This window comes from Sciurus carolinensis, chromosome 13, assembly GCF_902686445.1.
Source record: "Sciurus carolinensis chromosome 13, mSciCar1.2, whole genome shotgun sequence".
Taxonomy (NCBI): domain Eukaryota; kingdom Metazoa; phylum Chordata; class Mammalia; order Rodentia; family Sciuridae; genus Sciurus; species Sciurus carolinensis.
Window position 1 is genome coordinate 41,878,346 of NC_062225.1, and position 12,489 is coordinate 41,890,834.

At 35.3% G+C, this 12,489-nt stretch overlaps 1 protein-coding gene across 3 annotated transcripts in view; it reads right to left on the bottom strand.

Moving 5' to 3' along the window:
• Commd1 (copper metabolism domain containing 1) overlaps positions 1-12,489 on the bottom strand; it is a 143,542-nt gene that overhangs the window by 74,405 nt on the left and 56,648 nt on the right. The gene's annotated exons all lie outside the window — the stretch shown is intronic.

A 12,489-nucleotide genomic window follows, 5' to 3' on the forward strand; every position in this document is an offset into this window, starting at 1 on the left:
TGGTGTTCTCATAGCTATAGAGGGTAAAGTTATATAGACATGCCCTCAACTTTGCTTCAGAGGTAGTTGTTTGCATCCTTTCACTTCATACAAAAGCTAACGTCACAAACTTTATGATGTAAAAGATTTCAGTTTGTTTGACTCAATGAGTTTACATGAAGATAAACTGGAAAACTTTCTATTAAACCCACCATGTGAAACAAAGCAATACCACTGTCAATATATCTCTGATTCTGTACTTCCCATTTCTCCAATCTGTTTATGACCCATTCTAAGATGACCACTCTCAAGAGTCTTTTTTCCATTTGTTCATTAAAGGTGTGCATTTCTCAAAGTTCTACTCCTAGTTTTCCTTTTGGTTATTGTTTTGATATGAGGTGTCCTCCAAAAGCTCCTATGTTAATGCAGGAATGTTCAGAGGCAAAATGATTAGATTATGAGAACTATAACCTCAACAGTCTATCCTAGTTTGAATCAACTGCCTAGGTGGTAACCCTAGGCAGGTGGGGCAGAGATGGAGGAATTGAGTCACTGGGGGTATGCCCTGAAAGGGTGCATATTCCTTGTGACCCCTTCCCCTTGCTTCTCTCTTGGTTTCCTAATCCTACCACTGAGCTGAGCAATTTCCTCCAGTGTGCCCTTCCCCCATGAATGCTGCCCCACCTTGGAGTTAGCTGTCTACGAACTGAGAACTCTGAAACTGTGAGCCCCAAATAACATTTCCTTCTCTAAATTGTTCTTGTCAGATATTTTGGTCACAGCAACACAAAAGCTGACTAAAACACTTCTGCTCTTCAATAATCTCTTTAACTTCAAATGAAAAAATGTTCATGACTCTCAGACCTCTGTTTGCCAAGCCTACATTACCAAAATACAAAACCAAATTTCTAAGTTTCTAATAAATATCCTCAGAACGTTTTAATAAAAAGGAGTCAAAGGGGCTAGAGGTGTGGCTCAGTGGTAGAGCGCTTGCCTACCATGTGTGAGGCCCTGGGTTCAAACCTCAGCACTACATATAAATAAATAAAATGAAAGATCCACTGACAACTAAAAAATATTTTAAAAAAAAAAAAAAAAAAAAAAGGAGCTAGAGCCAGGCATGGTCATGCACACCTGTAATCCCAGTGGCTCAGGAGGCTGAGGCAGGAGGATCACAAGTTCAAAGCCAGCCTCAGCAACTTACTGAGACCCTGTCTCTAAATAAAAAATAATAAGGACTGGGGATGTGGCTCAGTGGTTGAGTGACCCTGGGTTCAATCCCTGGTGCCCTCTTGTAAAAAAATAATTAAAACTTGCTGGTTTTGAATAGTCCCAATCTTTCCAAATGCAAACAACAGGAAAATAAGAAACAAATTCCAAGCAAAATTCAAATCCAAGGCACTGTCTAGAAAACATGGTCTTAAAAATGAGACTGTAGTTATAAAATGTCAGAAAGATCTAAGATGATGCCTCTGAGCACCATCAGTCAGACAAAAGGCCTTTTAAAGATTTTAAAGGTATGACTTACAGATTATTTTAATCAAACAGTGGAGCTTCTAAGAAGTTCAAAGGCATTATAAATCTGGAGAATGCCAAAAAAGTGAACAGCCTGTCTCAAAGAGATTTTTAGGTGTGACTTCTGTCTAATTAAGTGAGCCTGAATAAGATCTATAGGAGACCCACAAAGTTTCACAGAGAATTAAATTAGCAGAACATTGCCCATTCAAACAGAAACATAGTACAAAACAAAAAGAAAGTCTTTAACATCAAAACTGCCACAGTTGGAAGTAGGTATAGGAAACTATGCAGCTACAGTCTACTTTTCATTGAAAAAGGAACAATAACTCAGAGTATGAAACCAAAAGCCTAGAAGACAGAGCTAAGAACCAGGAAGAATTACTCCCAGGCACTGAACTCTAATCAAGGAACTACCAACCTGTACCCAGTTGGATTTCAGAACTAGTATGAAGCAATGACACCTTTGTGCCAACATTTTTCCTTCTTTTTGAACAAGAATACCTATAGTAGCTATCTTATACCAGTTCACAAGGGGCGGGGCAGATAATATGCCTCTTTTAGTTTAACAAGTCTTCAGATAGGACTCAAGGAGCTGAAATTAAGAATCTACTCCCAAGGACCCATGTAAACCTGGACCTAATTTGGTATAATATACTAAACAAATAATCCGATGTTATAAAAGAGGAATTCTTGTGGAAGAGGTGAGTATATTGTGCATGTGGAATGAATGTAAGTAATTTATAGCCACAGAACATACTGTGATCACCTAAAATATGTTCACAAATTCCCTGACACTTTCTTCAAACAGTAGAACCAAATTCTCCCACTTCTGAATGTGGGATGGACTTAGTAACTGATTTCTAAAATAAATAAAATAAACTTCCAAAAAATAGAGTAAGGAGAAAGAAAAATAGTAAAATTACAGTGCAGGAACCTAGTAAATGCTATCTTGACCAAGAAATGAGCATTAATATGAATAGTGAGATTACGCAGATTGCACCTATACCCTAAAGTGATAATGACAAGAAGGGTACTTCGCCTCTGTTGTATTCTTTTCCAAAACCCGTCATTAAGGATGGGTTTCCCAACAATTATATGTTAGAATCTTGAGTGTTGAGAGGTGGAGGTCAGGGCTTTCAGGTATTTAGGTCACCAGAGCTTTACCCTCAAGAATGGATTAATGGCCTTATAAAATGGCTCGCAGAACTGGATTCACTCTTTCCTGCTATGTGAGGATACAACATTCATCCTTCCATCCTTTACCATGTGAAGAGAGAGTTTGTTCACTCTGTATGATAAGCAGAGACAGAGCCTTCACCAGATACCAAAACTACTGGTGCCATAATCTTGAACTTTCAGCCTCAAGAGTTATAGAAAATAAATTTGTTTTCTTTATAAAATAACCCACTCTCAGGTAATGTATTATAATAACAGCAACAAAAACACAGCCAGTCTAAGCATGAGAAAAATGTCAGGCCAAGACTAGGAAACATACTACAGTATATCTGGTGAGTAGTTTTCAAGGCTGTCAAGGTCATTTCACCAGGTATACATACATCAAAACATCCAGTTTTACATCTTAAATATATACATTTTTAAATTTGTCAATTATACCTCAATAAAGCTGAAAAGTAAAAACTGTCAGGTCATGAAAAACATGGGAAGACTAAGAAATAGACATTCAAGGAAATTGGGGAGACATGAGAATTAAATGCAATTTAGGTAGTTTAGTTAGCAATTTAGTGGTACTATGGATTGGATCCTGGAACAGAAAAGGAATATGAATGAAAAAAATGAATGCAAATAAAATCTGTAGTTAATTAACAAAGTATCAATGTGAGTTTCTTATATTGACAAATGTACCATGGTAATGTAAAATGGAAAAACTGGTTGAGGAGTTTAAGGGAATGTATTGCCCTATCTTTATAACTTCTGTGTGAACCTAAAATTAGTTAAAAATAAAATTAATCTCTAGCCAAAATAAGACAAAACTACATTGTCTTAGTCTGTTTTGTGTTGCTATAAAAACAAACAAACAACAACAAAAAAAAAAAACCAGAGACCAGATAACTTAAAAAAGAAAGAAGCTTATGATTCTGATGGCTGGAGAGTCCAAATAGAATGGCACTGGTGTCCTGGCAAGGCCCTCCACAGTATGTCACAATATGGCAGAGAAGCAAAAAGGGAACTGGCTAGAAGGGGCAAGGCAGCAAGAAAGATTCAGAGGAAGTGCAGATTTGCTTTTGACAACCTACTCTTGCACAAGATCCTACAAGAGCAAGATCAAACTCCATGAGAAAAGCACTGATCCCCCTTAAAGACCTAATAACCTGCCATTATGTCTCATCTCTTAAAGATCCAATATTTAAATACCATTATATTGGGTACCAAGTTTCTAGCATATGAACCTTCAGGGGACACACCCAAAGCATAACACATACTTATCTCAGAGGACTGGTCACTGCACAAAAATATGTTTAGAAGAGTGACTGGAACATGGCAAGGATATAATAAATATTAGCTATTTTTATTCTTGTATTAAGTGGAACACATGATAATAAGAACTATCTTCATTAATTCCATACTTGTTATACTGCCCTATTTATCATTATTTCCCAGCATAAATAAATTGTGATATGTTAATTTATATTTCTTAAAAGCAGGAGTAATGGTGAAGAATGAGAAGAAGCAGCAGCTCACAGAATAGGTCACTGAAGGCACTGCAGTTGCCTGCATACATGCAGACACATTCATATTCTATCTCTTTCTCTTTCTCTCTCTCTCTCTCTCTCTCTCTCTCTCTCTCTCTCCCTCTCTCCCAGTTTCCAAATTTTGGGATAATTAGGTGATTAATACATGCACTCTCCTGTTATTAATTCATTCTATAAATATTTATCAAATGCCTATTACCTTAATATTTTCAGAGTATAAAAGATGAATATTAATAATAAATCACAGGTGTCTTAAAGACATAAGCTAACAAGACTGTAGTGGACACATAATGATTTTGCTTGTCTAGCATGCCTAATCCCTTTGGGGAACTGCTCCTTAACTATTCCCTAGTAATATCTGCTGTTAATCTATCTTACTTTATCCTTGGTTAAAGAGTTGGGCAGAGTTCAAAGCCAGTCTCAGCAATGGCAAGGCACTAAACAACTCAGTGAGACCCTGTCTCTAAGTAAAATACAAAATAGGGCTGGGGATGTGGCTCAGTGGTTGAGTACCCCAGAGTTCAAACCCCACATCAAAAAAAAAAAAAAAAAAGATGGGCAAATACTACAAATATAAATTACCCTAAGTTCTATAAACAGTAACTATTCCATGTGACCTAAGCAGGGAAAAAAAGAATTTACCTTTTATCAACATACAAATGTTGGAAAGAGAGATGAACTTAAAAAGACAGATCTGAGTCTGCCAGGTATCATCTTGCCTCCACATGAAGTCAGCGTGTTTAGAGAATGATATGAATAGAGCCAGACAGTTACGAGATATCTGAAGCCAGGAACAAAATCTGAGTTTCATAAGAAGCAAACCCACTGACTTCCTTTTTGGCTTTAGTTTAACACTAATATAATTGTTTTGTTTTTTAAATCCAAGTTGTATTAAGTGCTAGAGAAAGGTTCAGAGTATTCCAGCAACTCATCAGATTTGGCTGAAGTAAGTGGGGAGAAATTCATGGCAGAGGTATTCAGTAACATGAAGAAGTAAAAGCATTTCACCAAATGAAAATGTGAATGGAGCTGCCAAGCGTGGTGGTGGCACCCCTGTAATCCCAGCAGTTTGGGAGACTGAGGCAAAAGGATCACGAGTTTAAAGCTGGTCTCAGCAAAAGCTAGGTGGAAAGCAACTTAGTGAGACCCTGCCTCTAAATAAAAATACAAAATAGGGTTGAGGATGTGGCTTGGTGGTCAAGTGCCCCTGAGTTCAAAAACCCGGCTATCCAAAAAAAAAAAAAGAAAGAAAAGGCAAATGGATAAAGAACATTCCGAGTAGCAAGGGGAAAGAATATGGCATGTATGTAAAATGCAGTTCAGCTTGGTTAGACAGTATAATATAAACAGATGATAGATCACAGGTGCCTTAAATGATATTCTTACAAGACTTAGGCTGTTTCTCTAGACTAGGGAAATGACGATGAGGGGATATCACAGAAAGATAGATCAAATTCCTTTTGTGATTAACACTCTTTGGTAATTATGCACTTATTAGTCTTATCATCATAATTTGGTGGTTTTATACTGTATCCATAGAGAATTAAATGACTTATTAATTCAGATATACTTCCTCTGTTATTGACATCTAATCTACTTAGGTAAAAAACCCTGGCAATAAAAAAGAACTATAGTTTATATGGCAATTAATCTGAGCTGGTTCCTGGTGATCACTCATTATTGTCACCTGCATCTCAAGTAATATCATTGAGCTCTTTAATTAATTATACACAAAGCTATCTAGAAAGTTTAAAAACATGATAAACCTAAAACTATTTGAGTTCAAAAATACCACTATTTTCCTGGTAACATAATTCATTTAAAAAAAAAAAAGTATTATAAATGACCTTATACCATACAGAAAATTAACTCAAAATGGATCAAACTGGAGTTAAAACTTTAAAACTCTTAGAAGAAAACAAAGGAAAATATTCATGGCAATGGATTTGGCAATGATTTCTTGGATGTGGTATCAAAACAAAAGGTAACAAAAGGAAAATTAGGTAAACTGGATAATATCAAAATTAAAAATAGTTGTGCATCCAAGGACACTACCTAAAGAGAAAACTCAAAGAGTAGGAAGAAACATCTACAAATCATTTATCTGATATGGGATTGATATTCAGAATATATAAAGAACTCCTATAATTCAACAATAACAACCAGATTTTTTTTTTAATGGACAAAACTTGAAGACATTTCTCTAAAGAAGATGATCAACATCACTAATCATTAATGAATTCAATGCAAAACTACAATGGCATACCCATTAGGATGCCAACTATAAAAAAAGAAAAAGAAAGTAAGAGTTAGTGAGGATGTACCAGAATTGGAACCCTCATGCATTGCTGGAAAGACTACAGAATTGTGCAGCCACTGTGAAAAACAGTTTGGCAGTTTCAGGGTTCAATCCTCAGTACCAATAGGTAGGTAGGCAGTTAGGTAGGTAGGTAGGAAGGCAGATAGATAGGTAGACAAAAAAATAAATAAAGTTAAACACAGAATTGCCATATGATCCAGCAAGTCCAATCCTAAATATATACCCAAATGAATTAAAAGTGGGGACTCAAATAGGTATTTGTGCATCAACGTTCATTATTCACAATAGCCAAAAGGTTGAAAAACCCAAATGTCCATCATCAACAGACAAATGGATAAACAAAATGTGATATAATAGGATATCATCCAGCCTTAAAAAGGAATGAAATTATGACACATCCTACAATATAGATGAACCTTGAAAATACTATGATAAGTAAAATAAGCCAAATACAAAAGGACAAAAATTGTATGGTTCTATTTATCTGAGATATCTAATAGGCAAATGCACACAGAAAGCACAACAGAGGTCAGAGAGAGGTGGAAATAGGGAATTATTGTTTAATGTGTATTGAATTTATGTTAGGAATAATGAAAAAATTCTGGAAATAAATAATGGTGATGGTTATATAACAATGTGAATATACTTAATATCACTGGACTGTACACTTTAAATGATTAAAATGGTAAATTTAGGTTATGTATATTTTATCATAAATCTTTTAAAGTGCTAAGAATGGGCTAAGACCAGAGGCCTTCTACATTTATCTTGGCAGTAGAGCAGTGGCATACATGGAATGAAACTCACAGTCAACCAACCAGTACTGAAATACTAGACAAACATAAGCAATTTAACATTGCTGGGCATGATACACTGTTGCCCTGACTTTAGGACAAGGGACTCAAATCCAAATATTGTTTCCAAGTCCTCTTAATGCTTGGTTTCCTGGATTCCTCTCAAGCACCTCATCTGTCCACAAGAATAGAAAGAGAGACTGAATGACAGCAATCTGAAGTCAGTCCAACACCAAGGTCTGTTGGCAGGCTAGAAAGAGGCTGAGGACTTCTACAGTGCCAAACCCCTGTTCTCATAGGATCAGCGAGTTTGCAAAGATAATAGGCCCTCTCTCTTTCCCTTCTTAAAACTTTTTCTTGATATATAATATACATACAGAAAAGGGTATCATAAGAAACAATGATTTTTTTAAAGCCTATTAGGAAAATTCTTTAAGTTCAGTAATCTTAAATTCATTTCTTTAAAAATTGAAGTTTAAAAATAGATTTATTTCATCACAAACAGTATTATCTTAACTGTCAAGTGTTAAATAATTTCATTTGTTTTCCCCCAAGTAGAAGGGCTAAAGCTATGAAAACAGTCAAGTTGCATATTAGATGGTCAACTTAGCAAAAAGACTGTTAAAAAGTGACCAAGTAGTACCTGTTAATACTAACATTCAAACAAGAAAATACAAGCAGTTACCTCAATTCCTCACTTTTTCTTGTTGTCTACATCATTCTAAGTCAGCTCTGAGCAACTTCACTACATTCAAAACACATTCCCTATCTGTTCATTTCTCTCCACTCTGCTAAAACTGTCCCCATCTTCCTCAATAATATTATCTTACCTGTACATGGTAGCAGCCCCCTTAAGTGGTCTCTCAGCTTTACCATTTTTTTTTTAATCCCACAACACAAATTTTTATTAGTTATCCTTGGGCCTGGCAAAAAAATTTTTGAACACAATATAATTTTAAAAAATTTTTAAACAAGGGAATTGTCATAAATGAGGAAAAGAGATGAAAATGTCAAAAGACTGTATAACTCCACCTCTGTTTTTTTTTAAGTGAACCATTAATATTGCATCCATTCACCTTTGAATACCTAAATCTTGTTAACAGAATGAAAGATGAAGTTTTTTTCTTTTTTTTTTTTTTTTTTAACTTGAGATCCTATTATATAGAGGTTTGGAAACAAATGAGAATTGTCCTTAATGTGCACAAATCAATTTCAAACTTAGTGATTCTCCCCCTGGGATCTCAGTATCCTGGCTTCACTCTTGACCATATACACTCCATTTTCCACAGGTGACTAAAAGTGATTCTATTAGGATATAAATCATATCATATGATTCCCTTGTTTGAAACTCTAATTGTTTGCAATAATACTTATAAATAAAATTCAGATTTTCTCTCAAGACTAACTTCTCACCTTGACTGTTCCCTCTGTATTTTCTGCCCCATATCTTCCTGAGGGTGGCCCCTTCCTGTGATTCACACTTAGCTCGCCTCCTAGGAGAAGTATTCCCTAATCAAACTAAAGCAGTCATCCTTAACTTTGAGATAGAGCCTGGGCAGCTATAATTTGTTTTTTAAGCTCCTCAGGTGGGACTAATATATAGTGATACTAAGAATCACTGCACTAATGAGTTTTGCTTTTGCTTATGATAGTTTTATTCCAATTTATTTCTTGCTACTTCTCACTGCCTGTGGGTTGAAAAGTGGGAAACTACATGTATGAAGTGGTAAGAAAAAAATGGCAATCATGAGAAACCTGTACTAAATCATTGCCAAAGGACATACCTATCTGTTAAATGCAAGTGAATAGAATTTGTTCAGCCTGTATCAATTTTTTGTTGTTGTTATTCATGTCTCTCAGCCCTGGATCACAAAGCTGAAATTGTCAGAAAAATCAAATGCTTTCTTAGCCCATGTTACCAAACCAGGACCATTTTGCCCACTGCATAGTATGTTAATCACTGAATTGACAAGTCTTGCAAAAGAGTTTATTCACATGAAAGTCAAGAGATATGAAGAGATGGGAAACCTAAGTCTCAACCACACAGTCCCAAGGATATAATTAAGGAGTATATAGGAAGAAGTAAGGTGATTCAAGGCATGGGGAAAGGTGATTAAAGGTAAAGCAATCTGTACATGTACATGTATAATCAGTCTTCACAGCCCTTCACAAGATGCATGTTCACAAAATGGCAGTTTGCAAGATCTGAGGGTAGAGTTTTTGGCCCTCTAACATCAAAAGGCCACCCATCAGACACTTACAAAGACCCAAGTGAAGAGAAGGGTTTTGACACAAGCAGTCCTGAAATCCCTGAAAAGTAACTTGATGTATCCCACAGGTCACAGGAATTATCTGCAGCAAAGCTAATGAGAGACTATTAATAACATATTGCTCAACTGCATGACCCTCAAAATTAGCAATTTTTAAAATCAACTAAAAGCAAGTGAAACTAGAGTTTTTATTCAGGTGTTTCATGGTTTCATTCAGAACTATCTTAACTTTCTGAGAAAAGATTACCTTTCTTTTTTCCAAGTCTTGGTAAAAAGCTTCAGTTTGATATAATTTCTTAACACTAATTATTAATTTTCTTTACTATGAACTCCATAAGATAGGGGATTTGTCTGTATTGCTCACTGATAATTCCCAACTCTTAGATAATGCCTGATATATAGTAGATGTTTAGTAAATAGTGAATGATGTGATTAATTTATTAATTTATTCATTCAACAAATAGTTACCATGTGCCAGGCAGCATTCTAGACTTTGAGGCTATAGCAATGAAAATTACAGAAATTATATTAAGTAAAGCAAGCAGCAGAGGACTGAACTTTTAAAAAGATAGCCAGTAAAGGGTTCACTGAAAAGGTGATTTTTAAGAAAAGACATCAAGAAAGTGAAGAAGCTAGCTATGCAGATATCTGGGAAGATCAACCCACAGGGAATACCACTGGCCCTAAAAACATGTCTGGCATGTTCCAGAAATCAGCAGCAAGGAGGCCAATGAGTCTAGTTAGTGTAGATTAAGGTAGAAGCCTATTAATCTGATTGAGATAAGAAGGCACTAGAGTAAGATGGGAAGTCATAAATACATTATTGAACTTATGCTTCAACAGAGTCACTTTGGATACTATGTATTGAGAAAAGGCTGAAGATCGAAAGCAGAGAAATCAGTTAGGAAGATGTTTATAATCAGAAGAAAGATAATGGTAATTTGAACACAGTAGTAGGTGGGAGGGGGAGTGGACAAACTTTATTTTAAAATAGACCCAGCAAGATTTAATGAAGGACTGAATCTGGATGTGAAGGGGGAAAAAAATGGAGGATATGTACTGAAAGAATGGAGGTACCACTAACTGAAGTGAGGAAAAAACAAAAGAGGAGTAAGTTTGAGGAACTTGGTTTGGGACATATCCAATTATTGACGCCTTTTAAACATTTAAGTAGAATTCTCAAGTATGTCATAAAAACATATCTGGAATTTAGTGGAGAAATTTAATGTGGAGTTATAAATTGGGGAGTCATCAGCATATAGATGGTATTTAAATCTATGGAACTCCAACATCATTAGGGAATTAAAATTAGGGAAATGTAAATCAAAACTATACTGAGGTTGCATCTCATACCAGAATAGTAGTCATCAAGAATCCATATGACAAAAGATAGTGGACTGAGACAGACACTATTACCCTATGTACATGTATAGTATGAATGGTGTGAATCTACATTGTGTACAACCATAGAAATAAAAAGTTGTACCCCATTTGTGTACAATGAATCAAAATGCAGTCTGTAAAAAAATGAATAAATGAATAAAACAATATATGTGACAATAAATTCTAGAGAGGATGTGGAGAAAAAGGAACACTTATACAGTTGGTGGACTGTAAATTAGTACAACCACTATGGAACTCAGTATGGAGGCTCCTCAAAAGACTAGGCAGCCACCAAAGGACCCAGCTATAACACTCCTTGGTATTTTTGCTAAAGAATTTAAGTTATCATAATATAGTGATACATGCATAGTCATGTTTATAGAAGCACAATTCACAATAGCCAAACTATAGAACCAGCCTAGGTGTCCATCATGGATGAATCGATAAAAGAAAATGTGGTATATGTACACAATGCAGTTTTATTCAGTCATAAAGAAAAATGAAAATTATGTCTTTTGCAGGAAATGGATGGAACTTACTTTATGTTAAATGAAATAAGTCAACCTCAGAAGGTTAAGAGATAAATGTTTTCTCTCATATGTGGAAGCTAGAGAGGAAAAAGGAAAAGAAAGATGGGAACAGATTTCATGGAAATCAAACAGATCAGCAGAGGAAAGGGATCAAGTAGTGGGAGGCAAGGAGAGAGGGGATAGTACTGGGGAGTGATATTGGCCAAATTATACTGTTATACTGTGTGCATGTATGAATATGTAACATAGTCATCATTATGTACAATTATAATGCACCAATTAAAAAAAAGAAACAAAAGGAAATATCTAAAGAAACCTACCAGCTTAAAAAATATATATTCTCATCATTCAGAAGAAAAGAAATAATTTTCTATTATAGAATATAATAGAAGCATTTGTTTCATTATTTATCTGAAAAATAATTTTGATTATCTAATTTAGTGATCTGGTTATTCTCTTATTAATTTCCAGTTTCTCCCTCTCTGTCAAAATACATAAGCCAGGTCATTAAAAATCTGATTTGGCAGGCATCTGGAGCACAAACTGAATGACCTAAAGAAATACCACACTAAGATTATCTAATATAATATAATGACTGTACAGAAGGCAAAGAAAAACACTGTTTTGTAAACAATATCAAATTGACAATTACTTGTGAGCTCAAGGTCAGAGACAGCACACTTGAGACTTTAGGAACAATACATTAATGTAATTAAAATACACTGTCTCCTACATCTTACTGACCATAAAGATAACTGGGTAAAACTGTTTTGTTCTGTGTTGTTTAATATCAAATCTTGTTCTTTGTTGGTTTTTCTGTTGTTGTTTTTGCAGGACAGGGGATGTACTAGGGACTGAACTCAGGGGCACTTACCCACTAAGTCACTTCCCCAACCCTTTATTTAGTATCTCTGCTATTACCTTGGAGAGTCTGATCAAATTGCCAAGAATTTTGAAATCTAACTAAAATGTAGTAGGAGGCAG